The following is a 23,415-nucleotide window of genomic DNA, read 5'->3' on the forward strand; positions in this document are numbered from 1 at the left end:
CGTTCTCCAAGTTCTGTAACTAAACAAAAAAAAAAAGGGGGGGTGGGGTGGTGTGGCGTGGGGTTTTTCCCTCAGAGCCGTCACTTTGTGCTCACTCGCCCCTGGTTTGGGGCTCTGGACCCTGCGGCCATGTCCTCCCTCAGCGACAGCTCAGGGCGCCTGAGAGAAACTCGGGGCTGGCGTCAGAGAAAAACCCTTCACGGGGCTAGAGACGACGCTGTCTTTAAAAGCCGTCTGGGTGCGTGGCGGGACAGTCTAGCGCGGAGCCGAAGTTTGGCGGCGAAGGAGCGGGCTGTGAGGGCATCCCTGCCACCCGAGAACTCCCAACCTGCGCAACCGCTGCGCGCCGGCACCTCGCCTGGCCCAAGGGCGAGGAGACGCCGGCGGCCACCGGCCTGTTTATCGGGAATACAGTATCAGTGAAGTGTCCTGTGCCTGGAATACAGTCTCTCTCTGCAATGACAGAGACAGACCCATTACCATTTTTTCACTGAGAAATGCTTGACTTTTACTTTCTTTCTGGCAAAAGCCAGTGCTCCATAAAAATTAGAAATTCAGGCACACAGAAAAGCACTAGAGAAAAAGGCAGGGTAAAAACAGGAAAAAAAATAGAGTCACGTTGCCATTACGGCACTGCAGGGTAAAACTCCAAAGTAATTTAGGTTAGGAAACACATCCTGCATTGCAAACATTAGGACAGAAGTCTTCTTTTCCACATGTGACTCTGGGTCCACATTGCTTGAAGTACAGCTTTTTAACTTACGCTGCTCCTTAGTGGAACAATACTCATACAATAAAAGAAAGTCAATGACTGTTTTTCAATTAGGTACCATTTGGAAAAACAAACTTCAGAATCAAAAGAACAGCAGCTGCAGAAAAACATGAGTTTGGCTACTATAACTAGAGGGGCAGCACCATTATGCAAGAAACACTGTGTGCTGATTTTAGAGAGATGCAACAGAAACAGCAGAATGGAATTAAAGAAGGCTAAAACCTAATAAATAGTGTAATCCTCCTCAGGAAGAAAAAGGAGCTAAAGGACCTGTTTGACCTTTCACTTACCGTTTGAATCTCCGTCTTCAGAACTTTCTGCTATTTGGCAATCTGGCATTTCACTGTCCTCTCTTAGGTCTGAATGTTCAGAAAGCATGACACTCTTCTTTTCAGAAGCAGATTTAGCCACAAGGAGAACCCTCTCTCTTTCATTTTCTGACCCACATTTATTTTCATGCCCATTTTTCTGTCGTTCTTGAAGTACGCTTCCATTTTCTTCCATAGAAGAATCCTGTGTGGACTCAACTTCCGTGCAATCCATGTTAGAAACATGTTCTTCTGGAGACTCTTCTGCACTCTCTACTTCATTTTGGTCTTCTGGAACTTTATTCTCTTTATTGAACTAAAATTTCCTCCTCTTTGCTGCGATACTTGAAGATGCTTTGTTCTTTCTGCGTTTCCTTTTTGACATCTCTACAAAGAGATATCAGAAAAAGTAAGCCAAAACATTACCAAAACAGTTCTTCCTTCAAAATCCAGCATCCTCATCTTACTTGACTTACAAGGAAAATTATCAAAGGAGCTCAGGTAACATTGTCTGTCTCCCTACATATGTCTAGAGAAAGAGTTGCAAGTTAATGAGGTCAATTTGCTATTAGATTTTAAAAAGCCAGCTACAGAATTTCACTCACAAAACCATCAGCTTCAAGATTTTATGAGCAGAAAATTCTTACTTTAGATAGGAAGTATTACCAGAAAGCAAAGTTATTAGGTGAAGTTGCTTACTGTCTTACTACGTGAACTAATATAGATGAACAGAAAAGCATTTGGAGATGAGCCCTTCTTCAAATCGGTTATAAAGCTGTAAACTTCAGAAGCTAAACACATGTTGGGCAGAGTTAAAGAGACAATTTTAAGGGAATGTTTGCTGGAGAAAAATTTGCCTGTGAAGACTTACACCTCACACGCTTTCTGTTAACCTTGTTTAAAACAAACTTAGCATTTTTGCCTTCCAGAAAAACCCACCGTTCTTTGTATCGATGGAGTACTGCACAAAGCGTATGGGTGAAGTCAATGGCAAAATTCCTAGTCCTGTTATGGAGACCAGGAAAGTTCACACCATGTCATGCGTTTTAGCCGAGAGACCCAAGTCCCTTTGTTCTTTCATGTCCTTTTCACAGGAAAAGTGGGGAAATAATTGTCTTTCCTTTACATATCTATTATTATTGCTCCCTTATTTTTCTGCCCTTTCCCCCTTCAGTTGGAAATCACACTAAGAGGTGGCATAGATTTTAGCATTTGAGGGCAGGGAAGGGAAAAATACTGTTTCTCATAACTAAAAGCTAGTTGAGTATTCAGAAACTGCCATGTACAACATTTTTGACTTCAAGAGAGAGCAATTTAGGAGCCGTTAAACATCAGTTGGGTCATCAAGTCCAGTGTCTTACAATGTAAACCATCCAATGTACTTGAACTTCATAACTATATCGAATGAATGACCTCTGGATTTATCTCACGTTTTGGAGCAAATTAAAAACACTGAACGCCTCTGGCACAAAGAACCAGGCATCACAGAAACATGTTATGTCACAAAACCAGAGAAGGTATCAGTGACTTTAGCACCTTCTCCAAGAAAGTCTGAATAAAATGCAACTTGCCTTCAGAGCACGGTGTACTGGAATCTACAGGCGCTGCTGGCATCTTCATCTTTTCGTTACACTTTGGGTCTGTTTTCTCACAGCCAGGAACATAGTTCTGCTTTGGCATTACACGGTAGTAAGGCGGAGCATACTTTGAAGAGCTACAACCTTGCAATAAAGAACAGATAGCAAAGAATTGTGTCTTGCATTGTTGGTTACAAATACCGAGACAAGTCTTAAAATCATTAGCGTCAAAAACCATACCTCTTTTCTTGCGAGATTCTTGAATTTCTTCACAGCGTTGTTCAAAATCTTCATCCATTTCCTCTCTCACGATGGCATATGCAGTATCTTTCAAAGCACAAGCTCTGTGCCTAATGAGACGATCTGAAATTTTACAGTCAGAACTGAGTCTTTTCTACCAGCCGATGAAATCCTTTATTTTGATTACTTATCGAAAGATTTTGCTCTTTTCATAGATAGGTTCTGAAGGGTTATCTCAGTGAATATTTTCAGCATAACAACATAAAAGTTAATCATTAAAGCAAAAGCACTAGTTACTGATCAACACTTCTATCACAATTTCTTGTCCAAGTAGTTTAATGCTCCAACATTTACAACCTGGCAAGAAATGCTCTCTGTGGATATTTAAAATGATCGAATCCCAAGTCTACTGTCCACAGACGACGTTTATCAATTTATACATTTTTAATTTTTCCAAATTAGGGATCAAAACACATTCTTACCTCCAGGGTCTTTATCTGGGTTGTACTGTAAAGCATTACTGCAGATTAGATCGATATCTTTTAGAAAATCTCCTGCAGTTAGGTACTGGTGCAAGTCAATCTTCGAGAGAACTGCCGAAAGGTCCATGGGCTGTTTAATAACTGCATCATAATCAGGTACCTACAAATGAAATATGCGTGTTCAGAGATTTAACACAGTATCTACCAAAATTAATTATTTTAATAACGTAAAATAAAGGACTTCTTCAAAACCCCAAATATTTATGACACATCCAAAGATATGGAAATTAACCAGTTAGTTGCTTGAAAATAGAAGGGCTATTTCAACTGGCTTTGAAGAGACAGACCAGAAGAGGGAAAAACAAGAAGCAGGGAGGTCAGAAGCACGTGTGGGGCAGAGAAGGGAGCAGACACCCAGAGTGGGATTCATTTCACTTTGCTTCAGAAAATCACAGCAAAGAAAGCTTTCTCAGTAGAGTCACCCGAGATTCTCTTCGTTGTTGGCGGGAAGAAAAAGGTGCAGGAATGCACCTTTGAAGTATCTGTCCTAGGCATCTACTTTTGCATGAGATAACTGGACCGAGAGGTGCCGATTTCTTTACTCAGACCATAAAAGGAGCCTAATGACTAGTAGAGATGAGGACATCTAGGTTTGTTTAGGTTATTTACATCTCAGAAACTAGAAGTAAAGGGAAAGACAAGTCAGTGGATGTTTAGGGGAACAGGACTTTGCTGAAATGCAAAGCTCTATTAAAACGACAGCTGACTTCGAAGTATATGCCCCTGGCTTAGACTTATTCAATACATTACATGAGAAAAAAAAAAGACAGAAGCGTATGGGAGGAAGAAGAAACCACACAGCCCTTATGGTTGATCTTATACGGAGGAGCCCCAGACGAAACAGAGAATAGAATCTTGGAATTTATTTTAAAAACTGCTGTTCTTACTCCTGTTCTCACAGAAACTACTGACAGTCAATTAAAGAGCTTTAGGCTTTATTAAAACAGTCCTATAGATACTGTTTATAATTATAAAGAAAGAGATCTCTCTGCTTTTCAGTGCTGTAACATGCCTACATGTCAAAGCCTTTTCATGAGTGAACTGTGTTGGCAGTTGGTCTAACTGGCAGTTGGTCTAACTGGCAGTCGGTCTAGATGATCGTTATAGGTCCCTTCCAACTGAAATATTCTAAAGTTCTGAAGGCATTGCAGAAGGAACCCGGGGCTTTCAGTGAAACTCAAATAACAGACATTTGAGGGCCTCAAGGAGTCAGCAAAAGTAAAAGCAAACTTCCTGCTTCTTGAAAAATCAGAATAGTACGGTCCTAAAAAAAAAGACAAACCTTCCTATAAAGAGCACACGAACTCTGAGAAATATAAACATGCAGAAATTATGAATACACCCAGATAAAATGGTATTACAGATCAACACTAATTTACCTCCTCTGGGTCGGCACGCTTTGTAAATGCTCTGAAACGTCTGTCACCGGCAAGTCTACGAGTCACATCCCTTAAGAAAATCCTCAGTTCATGCAATATATCCTCCTCCTGCTCCTCCAGCTCTCTTATTTCTTCCTCTGTCAGCTGTGGAGGCTTAGGCGGTGCTGCTACAGGCAGTACTTCCAAGTACTGCCAAGCTTAAAAGAATCAGAAACTTTTAGTCAATTTACGGTACTCAAATACAAGCCTATGAAAAATTATTGATAGAAAATTACCACCAAAGCAAATGCTGTAGAGCTGTTAACTTACAGTTAGCAAAGTTTTCTATGTAGAATATCCTCACCTGTCTTAGTTTTTGATGCAGGAGGTTTAGCAGTTTGATTTACAATTAAGTCCTCAAAAAATGTTCTTCTTTCTTCCTCATTAGGCAACTGGATTTTGAACACTTCATCATCATTAATAAACAATTCTTTTATCTAAAGCATGAGGAGAAAAGATATTTCAGATGTAAGGTCACACAAATTCATGTTCTGTTCCAAAAAGATGAGTGCCTTTCCAAATTAAACTGAATAATCACCTTGATAAGACAAACTGTGAAAAGGTGTATTCTTGGCCTTAAAAGGTTGGATTTTCATAGGTTAGCATGGCAAATTAAAGTATCTTCTCTAAGGAACACCTCTAGAGTTAAAGCTCAATGAAGGGACCCTATGATACACTGATAAAGTGCTGACATTCAGCACCTCCTAGACTGCTTATTTTGTATTTACCTGCCTTGCTGTCCTTTAGTTTGAATCTTTATGGCAGCTATAGAAGGAACAGGCAGGATTCAGGAGACAAGTGTGGGCTTTTTTGGTAAGGTGCTGTGGGTTTTTTTAAAATTAATTTAAATGAGGTGTCTAAAGCTGCACACTTCCAAGTTTTACTCCATTTTTCAATCTCTACTACCAGAAAGTATGGAAGGAATTTCAATACTTATTTTAGAAAGAAATTATTAACCGTAGAAGAATTTCTGTAGAAAGTTAAGCCCTTTCAAAGCATTTGATGATAAACACGTCTAGGCAACCCCCTCTCTCCCCCCCAGTAAATGAGACAAAGTAACCAGAGCAGCATATTCACATTTTGAACACCTTCCTTTAATGCACACTCTCAGATACCTAGAAAGCTAAGCACATACTCTTACTGAATTTTGTTAAGAAATACAACTAAAAATAGATTTCCAAGTTACTTAAACAGAAGTTGGAACTTAGCTTTCTGATTTGTAAAGCTTTCACCGATATGAAGAAAGAAATTGAAATTTTTAATAAAGAATTTAAATTTGAAATTACATTCCATCATTAAGAGTGTGACCATCGTACTTTCTCTGTAAAACTATCTTTCACTTTTCAGTAAAAGTATCTTTTTCCCATGTACATTTCAAGCACCGTATATTCTTGACTAAGTACATACCTAACAATCTTGAAGTCACTGGAATTATTGTCTGAAGTAAATGTTTATGTCTGTCTAATAAGCATGAGTGTGTGAGAAGGGGGAAAAAGTTGGGTCAAAGTCAATCTCTTTACTCAGAAAACACTTTAGGCAAATGCTGTCAAGCATTGTTTTGTCTAAGCAAATTTTAAGAGACCTGGTTAGGGTGCCTGAGTAATAACAGTATGAATTTGCTTAAGAGTGCACAGTACTCCAATGTTTAAAGGATTTATAAATTAACAAAAAACTGACTAAAAAAAGTAAGAAAAGTATCAACAGAAATACCTCTTCTGGGAGATCTGCATGACACACATCAGATGTTGCAAGCAGCAAAACTGGAGCAAATGCTGGAATGTTCTGCAGTAGTGTTGTAAAAGTAGCTCTCAATGTAGCTCCAGCAGCGTCCCACCACAAATGGATATGTGGAATATAAATGATACTTGGTGCTGTTCTTTGTGCTTCTCGCATCAACTGGTAAAATGAAAGCTTGGATAAGAAAACTAAACCATGTAGAACAGGCTAATAAATAACTACGTGTCAGTCAAACTGTCTTATGAAATAGGAGCACATGCAGCCAAAACATCAAAACAATCCAACAAAAAACAACTCCTTAACAATAAGGTAAAATTTTCACTTTACTCAAATATGGACATTGCTACACAGACAGAAACTGACCTGAATCTCTGCCTGATTTCAAAACTACTTAGGTGTAAGGTAATGCCTAAAGAGCCTTACAACTCAGCTGCTGTGGTGGTGTGCCTGAAAAAACAAGACTAACCCTTGAGCAAGATGTATTAGCCTGGGTAAATCACTACACGACTCTGACTGCACCATTTTCAATTCAGAGTGCGCACATATCCAAGTCACTCTGAAGCACAGTTTGAACAAGCAAAGACCTATGTGAAAAGATGAGGGCTGACACTGTGAAAGAAGCCTGGTTACAATTCATAACTTCACGTACATTTTATAAGAGGTGACCAGTCTGAATAGCTGCCTGAATAGCTAAATCACTCACAGCCTCTCATTATCAATCAGACCAGATTACGTGCTTCGGAAGACCACAAGCCATTGCCTACAGATGGTACCTCGATCACAGAAGAGGACATGCATCTACCACATGAGGGAAGCGGCAACAGTCCTTTCACATGACAAATTTCTCCGTGCACCCTTTCAGATTATCAATATTCAGGGAGTTCCTGTCACAAGATGGGAAGTGCACGTGGTATATCCGGGCAGTGACTAGACATGCTAGTTATATGACCGCAGGTGCAACCATCACATAACACAAAAGGAATTGTTCCTCTTATGTGACAAATGAGTATCCAGTCATGTAACATGTCCATCCTTACTTGTAGAGCTCTCAAATGCTGCTACTAAAGGTGAAAATATTTTAATACAGTGATGTCAAACAACGAAACAGATTTCCTGCCTAAAAGTAAAAAGGAAAACAGCACTAAATCTGCTTATATTTAATTTATAGTATACGAAAACCAAACGTAAGCGTTCCATGAATTTTAACGCTTTTACTGCATATACTGCAGCAGTACAAGCTGTATATGTATATATAAGAAAAGAAACACTTCTTTTCCCCAAAAGCTTGATTGCCTTACAAATATAATGAAAATGAAGGTTACAAAAAGTGCATGACAGGCAGTCAGGCTGCTGCAGAGCCATCTACTGGGAGCACAGATTCTTAAGCAGCAATGAAAACAACTTTCTGGATCCCACCGAGATGGGGAGGACTTCTTGCTATAAAGAGGGGTTTATTAGCAGCACCTCCCAGCTTCCCAAGCTGCTAGCAACATCCTCACTTTCCATTCCTTTGGAATGAAAGATAGGGCCACATGTAACATCCTCATTTGGTATCATTTGATCTAGCAGAAAAGTGGCTTTTCAGACAGAAGTAAACCTAACAGCACATTCAAACGAGGCCACCTCCATTAACAATGAATTTTGCTTACTTTACTAGTTTATATACAGTTCATGAATCCTATGAGATTAAAGAGAAAAAAAGGTACCTGTGCACATGTTTCTTCCGATGGTGTGATGCTAACAAACAAAACAGATAGGTCTAGTGTATAGACTGGAAACTTTTCCAGGGCATGTATTACTGCAGGTGCCAAATGAGAAGCTTGCCCGTATCCTGGCTCTCCAACTAGTAAGAACCGTGGCCTGCAAGATGTTGGCTGGTAATAAGCATTTCTAGAACAGGAAGAAGAAAACAAGTTTAAAAATGAGGTGATGAATAGGCACACAGATGATAAGGTTTTTTCCTATACACCTTTCTTTCTTTTTTTTTTCCCTTTCAGTAAATACTCTCCATGTTCCAGCAAATAATAAGCTGGTCTGTGATCAGGAACACTGTCAAAGCCCATTTTCTTTTTAAAAAACTTGTACCATACCTCCTTTAAGAAATCCTGCCAATCCCCAGCATGTCTGCTGTTCCTTTGGCTGGGTTAAGTAACGGCTCTTAAATCATACAGGGGGACTGTCCAGCCAAATACACGTGTGACAACTCATCAGTAACCCGATATGGGGGAGAATAACAACTCTATCTCTCAGCACATGCCGATCTGGATCTCCTCACTGCCCGTAGACACTGATTTTCAGTAGGTCTTGAGTTTAAGTAGCTGTGAGATCTCTACATCTGTCTAGTTTATCTGAAATTTGGCCATAGTTACTGGAGATAGTGGGAAGGAAGGAGTAGAACAACATTTCTAGAAAAAAATTAACATGGGCACTGAAACACATTAGCTGTATCTGAAGAAGTACACAAATGGACTGGTTAAATTACAGCAGTACACTCAATATGTATTAAGATGTATATTTATTTTATTCAGTCATTCTAATGTTTCATCTTTGAATTGTCTATTAATTTCCTAGTAATCCTGCTTTACTAGCATGAAACACATTTGTGAAGAGCATTCGTTTTTTTCCACCACAATACTATTGTACCTTTGCTGGCTGAAGTCAAAGATCTAGAGACCTAACCAAGCTCAGCAGGTCAGAAGATTTTCTGGACAGCGCAGCAATAGAAAGTGAGAAAAATAACTGACCCACCAGTGACGACAATAATCTGTTTTTTCAACTGTCAGCTTATATGACTTCCACATTAAAATGTTAAAAAGTTAACATAAACTTAGTCAGTTAAAGGTACAAAATGCAGACATTGTTTAAGTTTTTCTCACAGTGTTTTAACAAACCATTTCTCAGTTCTGTTTCTGCTACATAATTCGCTGCTGGTTTAACAATCTTGGAAATTAGAAGGGCAAAAGATGTCTACACGAATCTGTAGGGTTTTTTTAGCTAAAAGGACAGGCAGCACGTTTCTTTGGTCTTGAGTCTTTCAAGGAATGCCATGGATTAAATCAACACATTCTAATAGTCTGTGGACCACTTTGACTTAGGAAAAGAGGGCTGGGCCATTCAGTTTGATGGGTTATGGCAGTGTACTCCATTAGAACCTCAGTACCCAGCTGGATCTTCACGCTTACTTCTTGCAAATATTGATCACCCCCCCACACCCCTCCCCTCTACTTCTTCATCTACCACCCCTCACACCAAAACTGTTTACAGACACGGCCATCTGAATAATGCAAACATAAAGGGACAAATATGTACCTGCTAAAATTGAGGAATTTTTCCTTTTGTCTACCAGGCATTTCAGGAGTTGGCTTATCTTCAAAGATTAATGGTGATTCCTCATCACTGTCAATCGCATAATTTCTTAAAATATGATTTAAACTGTCTGAAAGACAAGAGAGGTTTGTTAACTTTCCTGAATAGTCCATAGCTTGCTCTCACATTAATACAGCTTCTAAATCAGTGCTGGAGACCCCTTATATTGTATTTCTTCATTTGAGGGCACATGCCGAATGTTATTTTCTGAAGAGTTTATCCTACCACAGATCTAAGGAGATTGCACAAGTCTCTACAAAGCTGTCCTACATCGCATGATTTGCATAAGGTATTCTCTCTCTCTGTTGGTGAAAACAACAGGAGGTTTCTTCCTTAGAATAAAGATGATTAGGAACTTCTGTAGTTCCTAGACACCTGAAGAACCCAACAAGGCCACTTCCTTCTGGAGCAGGTTCCCCCACTGGATGTGGGGAAATTAAGTGAACGTGGTGGCCACAGACTTCCCTTTGTCTAGGACTAGTGAGTCAGAATATACAGATCAACACATCTTCTAAATAAGGCTCCTCAAAGATCCCCGAAGGAAGAGATCATGAAAGGCCGACAACGGAGACGGGATGCAATTACCAATCCCTTAGCCTCTCTGCTTTTATATTGTTGGTGGGTTTCTGCCTCTTTTACCAATGCAAACAATCTACCAGCTCTACTGGGAGTAATACTGATAGGATATTCTCCAGGGATTAGGATAGTAACTAACTATTCATGGATCTCCGTTAATCAGCAGTGCAGCGAGTTCATCAATTTATTTGCTGTCACCAACCGACAGACAACTTGGTCAGGGTTGATGCAGTCAGGAGTGTGAGCTCACATACGCTATGCAAGCCAAGCCCCAGAGTATACATTACTGAAACATTCTGATCTCATGTGCAGGCGTACAGTGTGATCCACAAACATTCAAATTAAGAGACTATGGTTAAAAATCACGATAGCTGTAACAATATTTAGCTTAAACCACTTATACTTGTATTGTGGTTCCGACATTCTTCACAGGAATTAGAAGCATTCATGTAAAAATGCCCTCTCCCCCCATTTAAACATTTATTTTGAAAGAGGTGCCTCACACATTAAACCTTAAATCCATCTCTACGAATGATAAACACGATATTAGCTACTGTCAGAAACAGGGTGCTCTAGGAGAGAATGCGTAGTTCTCTCCTAGGTATTGCGAGTCATTCACAGCTCCCATCCAGCACTTCAGTTTAGAATCCAGAATAAAAACTATGCACGATATTCCTGAAATAAAGGCGTGCATGTGCATATTATAAAATCCTACTGTCATTATGGCTGAGAGGTTTCTGTATGTTGATTGCACAAATCGGAAGTTTTTGCTTTGGCAGAAGTTTAAAGAAGCGGCTACTATTGTTATACCTTGCTGTTGGTCCTTCTTTAGAGCAAGCTCTGCGTGGGGAAATACTCTCTGCAAGGCTTGTAAAATTCTTGCTAGTGTGTTTTCAAGCAGTGGTTTTGAAATAGGTGATAGTGCTCGCCCAGGTGAAGCCACAGCCCTCCGTGAAGCTGGAACAGTCTTCTGCATAGCCATGACAAAATCCTTCGCTGTTATTTTAATAGAAGCAATATCTAACTGCAGTTTCTCACTGCTTTTGTATATTTGAGGATAGCGGCGGCGCAGAGCACAGAGGGCAGCTTCAGCACATAAGCATTTAATATCAGCACCACAGTATCCTAATAAACAAAACAAGAATGAAATGTTGTGTCAGTCTCAGGCAACACAGAAGTCAAGGCCAAGGTTTCCAAAGTGCAACACTGAAAGACTTTGTATGCAGCTAAAAATTAACAGGCTAAGAGATAATCCAAAGCGTTACCGAGCTGCAGAGAAGTTTTGTTACGTGGCTCACAGCCTGATACCCTGCGCTTATGAAGTGGCCTCCTAATCAGAACTTTAGTCCTGAGGAAGATGCCCCAAAGCTCTTTAATGTTCTGAGAGACAAGAAGAAAATGACAAGAAAAGAAGCATCTAACTTTGTTTGCTCCCAAGGCGTGTCAGCTGCCTCACTCTGCAGCAAGGCACAAGAGCTCGGGTGCTGCCGGGTACAAGCTCAGATTCCTTAGGACTCAGTCACGTGCAGTGACTGACCTTGTTTTCAAACTTACCAACACATTTTTCAGCTAGCTCTTCAAGAAACATGTCCAGTGGCTTAGGGGTCCAGTCTCGTGTGTGAATCTTGAAAATATCTTTTCTAGCCTGGAAACAAAATGGTTGCATTTTGGTTTGTCCTAAGTTTTCTCTTAAAAATAAAAAACAAAACACAAAACCACCTCACATTAATAAAAATACTTTTTCTCTCCTATTCAGCAAAATCTCATGATGACAGGCTCATTAGTTCATCAAATTTGGTTTTCTGCCAGTTCATGCAAGGAAGACAGTCCTAGCACTACCTTTCAAATTGCTACAGTTACTACGAAGAACAATAATTATGACTCAAACTCCTGTCATTGATCCAGAAAATGTCAAATGTTGCCTGTCTTCGTGTCTGATCTTAGCAAGACTTTCATTTAAGTATTTCCTGGTACACAGATTAATTATGGCAGATTTCTAGAATTCTTCCACAGTAGGGAACCGTGTATTATATCCATTTCATGGCACCTCCTCTCCTGTTCCTGAAAGCAGATACAAACTGGAGGCAAATGTGTGTGTTAACTACACTGCTCAGTGCACTTTTATTAGCCTTCACTCCAATAAGCATTTTATCCTTTTTCCAAAAAGTGCTACTAAAAGAAAAAGCAATATCAGCGGTAGCCAGAGAAAAACCACAAAAACAGGGTTCCAGTTTTGCACACTATCGTCCCCCCAATATTTTTTTGTTGCTATATACCTATTTTTTCATTGCTTAGCTATTGCCATTGAACTAGAAGCTTCCCAAGCCCTGCACCTGTGCAGTGTACTTCACATCTTTGTCCAAGTCGCTGTTAACGAGTACCAGTAAGAATGTCAGATCCCCAAATACTTATAGGGAACGCCCAGGATACCCAGCCTGGGAACAGTCCAACACAGGTACGTCCACTATCCATTCATAAACCAAGAACTGAGAGCAAGAGTGCTTCAGGGTGAAAGTGCCTAATTGGATTAAATAAGTAAGCAAACATGAACCACTTTGGGAATGAAAAATCTTAAGTTGCTCCAGCACCAGCCTTGGTAAAAGTTGTTGTTAGCAAAAAGGAATTCTTGCGTGCACACCATTTCTGTCATTTTCCAGATGAGATAGCAGTAATTTATAGCTAATTCAGACATTGATCCTTACTTAAACATTTCAGCGACTAGCAGCATCCCCTTTTCTTGGCTGGTCACAGTGAAACCAAAATTAATTCTAGAACTACCTACTTGTTGAAATCATCTTAGTCATATATAGTCAGTACCAGGTCTGCCCTCCACAGCACAACGCAGCTCTCTCCAGACATCCCTCTTTTGTCCAAGTTGTACAACACTGATTTCGACTTTAACTGCTCCGTGATACTGCACTGTTATGTGATTTTGTTACAAAGAGGGACTTTGCCACATTAGCATTAGGGTTGAGTTTAAGTTCTGACCTCTTTATTTGGCAGGCTGAAGAGGAACTCTCGATCAAACCGTCCGGGTCTTCGTAAAGCAGGATCTATAGAATCCAGCCTGTTGGTGGCTCCAATTACCACAATCTCTCCTCTGCTGTCTAACCCATCCATAAGTGCCAGAAGTGTTGATACAATAGAGCTAACAGAAAAATGTAATTTTCATTCACTGGTTTAGTAAATTTTGTTACGTTTTACATGACCTTCTCCAATGACCACTCAAAAAGGACAAGCTTTTATTGATGAGATGCTCCTTACTGAAAGACTCGTTTTAAGACATAAAAAACCAGACAAGGTAACACAGGTCTTGTGCTGCTATCAAGCTTAGTGAATTGTTTTCAATTATTGTTTAAAAACCATCTGAAGTTTAGTAGCATTGAATTACTAGTTTTCAGGACAAATGAATGTGTCACATGAAGTTAAATAGGTTGTGGTCTTCTTTTCACAAAGATCTAGCAGCTTCTATGTAGGTACAAAAAATGTACTACCTATGGATTTCGTCTTGTTCACAGGACCGCACAGGAGCAAGACCATCTATCTCATCAAAGAAAATAATTGAAGGTCGCATCTGGTAGGCCTAGAATGAAAACACAGGAATACTGACATAAGTAAACCAGCACAATTTTAAAGAGAAAAACGTCATGGTTGGAAAGTCACTGGAGCTAGATTTTTCCAACTAGCATCAGGGATCTCTACTAATTGAGCTAACGGAGTAAGTGGCACGAGTAACAGAAGACAGCAGCTATGTCAACCCACTGAGACTGGGTGACAGGAAACAAATCATACCAGTAGTTTTTACAGCTGTTTGGCAACCACCGAGAACAGAGCCAGGACTTAATTCAATTACACGTTCTGGAAGCAAGCTTCTGTTATGAATTTAAATGACCATGCTTGCAGCCTGCATCTGTTTCCCTCTGATCTAAAGCCACCGTCTCTTGCCTCTTGAAACCTTTTTTGTGGCTGTTTGATGTTTTTTTTTTGGGGGGGGGAGGGGTGTTGCTTTGTGAGGTTCTCTCATTTGTTTTATTAATCTTTCCCAATACATCTCAAGGTTTCAAGCCCCTAAAAAACCCACTGAAAAAAGAAACACTGACAATCCCGTTTCAGTGGAAGGAACTGACAAAACCCAAAAAAGAGTGAGTTCTTAAAAATATTGACCACAGAAAACTACAGTTACAACTCGGACAGAACACGTGGCACGTTTCCACCTTACCTGATCAAACAATAAACGAAGCTGTCGTTCAGATTCCCCCGCCCATTTACTCAGGCAGTCAGCACCTTTTCTCATAAAAAAGGCTATTCTCCTGTCACCTTGGCTACATTCATTAGCAAGTGCACGAGCAACCAGTGTCTTCCCAGTCCCTGGAGGGCCATAGAAGAGACAGCCTCTGCAATTAAAAATACCAAAGATTCACATAAGAAAAAAACATCATGGCAAAGTACCTATTACAACCCTCATCCCTACAACACACAACTCTTCTCTCTAGCTTACACTTCACGTGTAAGAGAGCGGTAACAGCTGAAGCGTGAGAAAAGTCAAACCAGATGGAAGTTTTGTGTTCCTACACAACTCAACAAGGCAGTAAACAACATGAATAAAGAGGATCATGCAGATGTACAGAACCTTGACAAATGATCGTAGTGTCCCAGAACAACACTTCCAAAACTGCTGACAAACTAACAGGGGTGGTTACAGCACAGTGGAGCCAAACAAGAACAAACTTCAGCACAGAATCTAAGACTGGGCTAACTTATGAATCACCAGTTCATTCTTCAATGATACACGGCACATTCATTCTTGTTTTCACAAAAGGCAAGATTTGATAGTAAAGCATTTAATTCTCCCGTAAAAAGCTTTAAGTTAGTGGACTTGGTCTCCCATTGCTGATGATAAACGAGGAGGAAGTCTAAAGCTGGGATATATAAATATAGCCATCAGATAAATATAGCCATCAGATAAATATAGCCATCAGCTAGAAAAGCCAATACACTGCTGTTTCAAAAAGAATTTAAATGAATAAAGAAGCAAAACACAGATTTTGTTGTCGTTCTTTGTAATACTTTTAAAGTTACTGAAAGCAAAGGATTAAAAGTCGTATTTCAATATACCATGATTGAGTTTTGCTGACCAAGAATATGTAAAGCTAACAATTAAATCTCTAATAATTTCATTTCATAACTAAGTACAACAAATGCTGCAAGGTTCTAGTTGCAAGTCCTATCAATTGTAAAATTGATACTTGAGCACTTGAAAAAAAAGAGAGTCGGTGGGAGAGACAACTGGACTTCCAAGAAACAAATTACAGTTGACTACCAGTAGGTAATTCCTTCTTCCTGCTTATAAACTAATGAAGTTGACTTGTACGTAGAACTCAAAACAAAAACACTCCAACCCTGCCTTTTAAAGGCAAGACACTTTCAAAGTATATTCTCCCCACACAGTACATCTTTGAACCTACATATATTCTGGATTCTATCCATTTTTAAGAAATTACTTTTTACTACTGCTAAAAAACCCCATCAACACTCCTGAAAATTTTGAAGCATGGAAACATATTGATACCTCAGTTGAATATTCTCATGAAAATGGGGGGCCAGCAGGTCGAGGGAGGTGATTCTTCCCCTCTACTTCACTCTCATGAGACCCCACCTGGAGTACTGCGTTCAGCTCTGGGGCCCCCCACGTAAGGACAGGGACCTGTTGGCGCAAGTCCAGAGGAGGGCCACAAAGATGATCAGAGGGCTGGAGCACCTCTCCTATGAAGACAGGCTGAGAGAGTTGGCATTGTTCAGCCTGGAGAAGTGAAGGCTCCGGGGAGACCTTAGAGCAGCCTTCCAGTACCCGAAAGGGGCCTACAGGAAAGCTGGAGAGGGACTTTTTGCAAGGGCATGTAGTGACAGGACAAGGGGTAATGGCTTTAAAACTGAAAGAGGGTGGATTGAGATCAGCTATAAGGAAGAAATTCTTCACCATGTGGGTGGTGAGGCACTGGAACAGGTTGCCCAGAGAAGCTGTGGACGCCCCAACCCTGGAAGTGTTCAAGGCCAGGTTGTATGGGGCTTTGAGCAACCTGCTCTAGTGGAAGGTGTCCCTGCCCATGGAAGAGGGTTGGAACTGGATGATCTTTAAGGTCCCTTCCAACCCAAACCATTCTATGATTCTATGAAACAATGTCTGTTACCTTGGAGGTTGAATTTTGAATCTCTCAAAGACTTCTGGGTAAAGCAAAGGAAAAACGACCATCTCTTTTAAAGCTGAAATGTGGTCAGAAAGACCACCCACACCATCAAACCGTACCTAAAGAGAAATTCAAAAGAACACATTTTATATGTTAAAGAAAGCTGCAACCTTGATAAGGTTCCATCAGAAATTGTATGTCAGCACAAAGGAAATGCTCTGGGCAATTTTCAAACTGCTTGAGAGAAAACTGTAAACCAAGGTAGCTGTAGACAGCACGTTATTGAAAGCTTTCATAAACACTGGAAACATCTCACTGACACAATGAACTAAAAATACTTACTGAACAATCTGTTTGCATTGGATCAACGTCAGCCAGACGTGCTCCAATTTTCATTCAATCCTTGTGAATTCCCTTCAAATCGTCTTTCCGAAAGTTTAGTGGAAGACACCTGATTTGAATTAAGGAGAAAGAGAAAAGCGCTTTCTAACTTAGGATGCAGCTAGAAGGTTTTTGCTTTTATAACAATGGCAAGTGAATGCAGAAAACCTTACAAATGAGCTTAAACTTCCTAAATAGTTAAATACGTGTTCAAATTGTTTTCTATTTAATGTCTGTGAGTAAATAAAGGAAAAAGGTCACTGCAGGCATTAAACTGGGTTTACTTTAACAACTCTTAGCACTTACGAATAGCCACACCAGTCAACACAGCACATACATGAATGCAAGCTCTCACTACTTAAAAATTAGATCAAATGTTCAAGGTTTTTATAGATTTAAGAACAAGCATTTGAGATTTGCAAAAATACACTGTTTTCAGGTTTATTTTCCCTCTCGGTGAGCACAGTAAAAAAAATCCATTTAAGCAAGAGAAAAATAAGAATTCTAAAGATCATAGTAAGACAACAGAAAGAAATTATGGCAGTTTATAATAGCACTTAAGTTGTTCTGCATGATAGCATTAAGTAATTTTCAGTTCACAGCCTTCCTCAGACAACAGGCTGCTTGTTCTTCTCTTAACTGTAATCTAAGTTTTGTACTGGTTTTCCATGACTATACATGCTGGAAAAAACATCCCACTGCTGTTACACTTGGCAAACCTTTCTGAAAACAATGTCCATTTGGGCTTCACAAAGAGAATTAAGCCATGGACAGACAGGCAGAAACACTGGGACTACTTCACTTTGGCTTTATCCAACTTTCCTCAGTATCTTAACTCAACCAAGCATTATAAGAACATTCATAAGCATGGAAGAAAAGTTAATTAAAAGTGAAGGCAGTTCTGATGCTAAGAAAATTCATTTAGAGGGCAAGTACATAAAAGATGCTCTGGTATGAAGACCTCTCTGCAACTGGCAATCCCAAAACAGAGACACCAGTGGCAAATTTCAACATTGGCTGTGCCCAAATTCTTTACACATGGAACACCTTCCAAATACATCTTCCCGCACATGCTCTCAGACCTGGAAGTCTTAAGCAGCCACAAGCACCTATTTCCAAAAAACAGGTTAAACAGTTTTGCTGCGAAGTACAAAGCCCCACACCTTACACAAATCAATGTATTAACAATAATTCACAGAATCACAGAATCACAGAATCACTACGGTTGGAAAAGACCTGTAAGATCATCAAGTCCAACCTGAAAAAAAAAAAAAAAAAAAAAAAAAAAAAAAAACCCACACAAACAACCCACGCAAGCCAACCACCACACAACAACAACAAGGCACAACACACCAAAAACCAACCCACCCAACACCACACAGCACCATGTCCATCAAGCTACATCCCACAATGCCACATCCACACGCTCCTTGAATACCTCCAGGGAGGGTGACTCTACCACCTCCCTGGGCAGCCTATTCCAATGTTTCACTACTCTCTCAGTAAAGAACTTTTTCCTAATATCCAGCCTGAACCTCCCCTGGCGCAACTTGAGGCCATTTCCTCTAGTCCTGTCACTAGTCACTTGGGAGAAGAGACCAACACCCACCTCTCTGCAACCCCCCTTCAGGTAGTTGTAGAGAGCGATAAGGTCTCCCCTCAGCCTCCTCTTCTCCAGGCTAAACAACCCCAGCTCCCTCAGCCGCTCCTCATAAGACTTGTGCTCCAGACCCCTCACCAGCTTCGTCGCCCTTCTCTGGACATGCTCCAGCACCTCAATGTCTTTCTTGTAGTGAGGGGCCCAAAACTGAACACAGTATTCGAGGTGCGGCCTCACCAGCGCCGAGTACAGAGGCATGATTACCTCCCTGCTCCTGCTGGCCACACCATTTCTGATACAAGCCAGGATGCCGTTGGCCTTCTTGGCCACCTGGGCACACTGCTGGCTCATATTCAGCCGGGTGTCGATCAACACCCCCAGGTCCTTTTCTGCGGGGGAGCTTTCCAGCCACTCGTCCCCAAGCCTGTAGCGTTGCCTGGGGTTGTTGTGGCCAAAGTGTAGAACCCGGCACTTGGCCTTATTGAACTTCATCCGGTTGGTCTCAGCCCATCGATCCAGCCTGTCCAGATCCCTCTGCAGAGCCTTCCTACCCTCAAGCAGATCAACACTCCCTCCCAACTTGGTGTCGTCTGCAAACTTGCTGAGGGTGCACTCTATCCCCTCATCCAGATCATCAATGAAGACATTAAACAAGACCGGTCCCAAAACTGAGCCCTGGGGGACTCCGCTTGTGACCGGCCGCCAGCTGGATTTCACCCCATTCACTACAACTCTCTGGGCTCGGCCATCCAGCCAGTTTTTTACCCAGCGAAGAGTGTACCTGTCTAAACCACGGGCCGCCAGCTTCTCTAGGAGAATACTGTGGGGAACAGTGTCAAAGGCTTTGCTGAAGTCCAGGTAGACAACATCAACAGCCTTCCCCTCATCCACTAGGCGGGTCACCTGGTCATAGAAGGAGATCAGGTTGGCCAAGCAGGACCTGCCTTTCATGAACCCGTGCTGGCTTGGCCTGATCCCTTGGGTATTCTGCACGTGTCCCATGAGCGCCCTCAAGATGAGCCTCTCCATAACCTTCCCCGGCACCGAGGTCAGGCTGACAGGCCTGTAGTTCCCCGGATCCTCCTTCCGACCCTTCTTGTAGATGGGCGTCACGTTAGCAAGCCTCCAGTCATCCGGGACCTCCCCCGTTGACCAGGACTGTTGATAAATGATGGAGAGCGGCTTGGCAAGCTCCTCCGCCAGCTCCCTCAGCACCCTTGGGTGGATGCCATCAGGCCCCATAGACTTATGAGTCTCCAGGTGGCATAGCAGGTCGTTAACTGCTTCCTCCTGGATCATGGGGAGCCTATTTTGCTCTCCATCCCTGTCATCCAGCTCAGGGAGATGGATACCCTGAGGATACCTGGTGTGGCTGTTAAAGACTGAGGCGAAGAAGGCATTAAGTACCTCAGCCTTTTCCTCATCCTTCGTGACAATGTTCCCCGCCGCATCCAGTAGAGGATGGAGATCCTCCTTGGCCCCCTTTTTGTTGTTAATGTATTTATAGAAGCTTTTTTTGTTGTCCCTCACGACCGTGGCCAGGTTGAGCTCTAGCTGGGCTTTCGCCTTCCTAATTCCCTCCCTGCATGACCTAACGAGGTCCTTGTATTCCTCTTCACTTGCCTGCCCCTTTTTCCAGAGGTGGTAAGTTCTCTTTTTTTCCCCGAGCCTCAGCATAAACTCCTTGTTCAGCCAGGCCGGCCGTCTTCCCCGCCGGCTCTTCTTACGGCACAGGGGCACTGCCTGCTCCTGCGAGCAGGACATACCAGTGCAGGCAGAGGAAGAGGAGGAGACCCTACCTGATCAACGACCACGGAATGTTAGCAGAGGTTGCCAGTAACAACCCAGAAGTTCCAAGCTGCACCACCCTGTTGGAACTCTACTATGGAAGGCACCTGCAGCCCAGCAGTTGTCACACGGATGTACCGTATACGTAAGGGCACGTAGGGAAGTCTCAGCCTGAGCACGGAATACATTTAGCTCTTGCTGCCAGGAATAACAATACCTTTTTCTGTTGTCAAAAGAAGGAGAAAGTCCCTAGCCAATATTATGCCATAGCAGAAAGGCTTGCTAGTAAGGCTCATTTTAGTAGCTTTGTAAGATCATGAAAAAAACCCACTTACTTTGTTATAAGTTTGTCGAACAAAACAGATTGATTTGTAATGTTGTAATGACTTTGTTGAAGTCTGCAGCTTCAGCGGACCTCCAAATCCCCGTTTTCTTCATGGACTTGTTGTGCAGCTTTTGCATCAGCTCCGGTCTTCAGTGTTCTGGTGACTACAATGCATTAATGTATAAAATATTTTGAGACAGAAAATACATTATTCCCTTTATTTCACCGTTGCTCTAGTAAAATGTAAAAAAATCTGCAGTGGCTTGATTTTTTCTTTAAATACCGAATTGGAAGTTATTGTCATGACCACAGCATTCAACTTTAATGAATTATGTTTAAACTACCTACCTAAAAGCATGACTTGTATAGCAACTTTTTAATAGACTGGGAAGCCAATCTGATGAAAACAAACACGCAGCTTTTGTTCCATGCAGGAAGCAAGTTCATTCCAGTTACTTCTTTCTGGAAAAGTGAAAGCAACAAATACCTCTCTCTAAGGTGTTTTTACTCCATCCATGTCAAATTGTATCGAATAGTTTTTTTAAAAAATTATTTATGTGGGAAGTCTCTTCTTAAGATGCATGGTTTTAGTCCATTGTTTAAGCATGCATCACTCATTTTCTGCATCCTGACACAAAAGCTCTAGAAGATAAGAAACGTCTCAAGATAAACTCCCAAATAGCAAAGAACTCAAACGCTTGCCTGCTTTAAAAACGATCTGCCCAGTATTTACCACACAGCATCCTTTGCCACGGGTCTGTTACTTGCACTATCATTAAAACAGTTAAGAGAGGTCAGTGAGGAAGTAGTGCACAATTAGAACTTGAATTACTACACACAAAGCGCATTTCAGGCCCCTTCCTGCGTTCAGCCCATCCATGGCTGGCAGGACGCTGCCTGGAAATAACACATTTTCCCAGCTGCCAGCAAGCAGCCTCACAGCACCAAGCCTGCTTGTGTACTCAGCACAGTGATTCAGTTCCAAGGTGAATCACTGAACTTCAGTGACACCTTCCCCACATCAGCGGGTTTGTGCGCCTCATGACTGAATTACTTTTTAACTCAAATATTACCTCCTATTTGCAAGAACGATTTTCAATTAATTTGTGTCCTGCAGACTCCAGAAAATCCGTGTCACAAAGAAACCTGAGCTAAGGAACAGATTCTCAGGCACTAGTGCCTAAGAGCAGGCTGGAATTCAAGCTGTGTTCTCCCCAAGCCTGACAGGAATTAATAGCATATCCTTCTATTCTCACCTACCTCTTTCCTAAAACTCGTAGGAAATTCACTATCTTTTCACTATCTATTTTCACAACTTCAGCTGCTTTGGGTTGATAAGTTCAGCAGTTTTTGTGGCCAAGTTAAATAGATGGAGTGACCAAACACAATCCTTCTCAGAAACCAGAGTAAAAAGGAATCCTAGGGAGTTACCACTACTTACCTTCTTTATATTCTTCCGTTTTTTTGGTCTGACTTTGGCTTTGCCAACCGCCTACATTAAGAAAGAGAACAGAGGAGAGAAAGAAGAAAAGAATTATTGTATTAGAATATTGTATAGAAGTCTTGTATTGTACTGTTCCCCATCAAGACTAGGGAACCTGACCAAGTTTGTAATCCAGTGCTCCACATCATGCAAAGAAAAGCCTGTGGACCACACTGAGGATTCAGGTCCCAAGTCTGCTGCGTACCATATGCAGACAGTTCGGTAAGGACACAACTTTCCTAACCGGCTAATCTTCAAGTCTCAATAGTGCAAATAACATCTCAGTAACCAAAGCGGAGGAGAGATCTCAAAAGAGTTGGGAAAAGATGCACGTTTTTTATACAAGCAGAAGACTTTTACTAAGAAGAGTGATTCTCGTTCTAAGACACTGACACTGACATTAACATAATCATACTGCCCCGCAGATTTTTAGCTGTAGATTTATCATGACATGACTCATTGTGCATGCTTTCACTTTTCCTTTTAATTCTATGAATTGAACAGGGATTGGACATCTAGAAATACAATACCTCGTAAAGTGTCTTCGATTGACATTTTCACTTAATATTTCCATGCTTTTGTCAAAGCTAGAGTCTGAACAGGGCGGCATGTTTTTTCTCATTGATTTCAAACAGTGTCCACTGAAGCATTCAATTTTGCCAGAGGAAAATTCCTAGGGAAAGAAAGAAGGAAATAAGAACATATTAATCTGAACCATGTATGTTGAGCTAAGAAGGGAATTCTCCCTCCTTTAGGCAAGTTTATTCTGTAAGTCTCATGACTTGATAGTGGTGCAACTCATGGCAGGTAAGCCTTGAACCACTTCGGCACCAAGAAGTAGCCCTCAGAAAAAAACCCCAGCCAACCAGCTTTCAAAGCTAAAGCTCCTCTCCGCCACACTTTTCTTGTGGACAACTTGAGCTTAATAGCCTTTGAAAAAATTATTGCGGCAAAACCTTTCAGATAAACTTAGTGTTTCATGAAAAAACCCCCACCTTTTATTTCAACATTGGTTCAGAGAAGCAGCCAAGCTTGACCTTGCATGTCCTGGGATTAAAATCTAGTTAGGAGAGTTTTTCTCCTCTTTCCGTTCCATTTGTGACCTCATTTGGAGGGA

The 23,415-nt window shown here is 41.3% G+C and overlaps 1 pseudogene; it reads right to left on the minus strand.

The window, feature by feature from the left end:
• Positions 1–223: 223 nt before the first annotated feature.
• Positions 224–22,962, minus strand: LOC132321031 (ATPase family AAA domain-containing protein 2-like; annotated as a pseudogene).
• Between the last annotated feature and the right edge of the window lie 453 nt (positions 22,963–23,415).

This window comes from Gavia stellata, unplaced genomic scaffold (assembly GCF_030936135.1).
Source record: "Gavia stellata isolate bGavSte3 unplaced genomic scaffold, bGavSte3.hap2 HAP2_SCAFFOLD_38, whole genome shotgun sequence".
Lineage (NCBI taxonomy): Eukaryota > Metazoa > Chordata > Aves > Gaviiformes > Gaviidae > Gavia > Gavia stellata.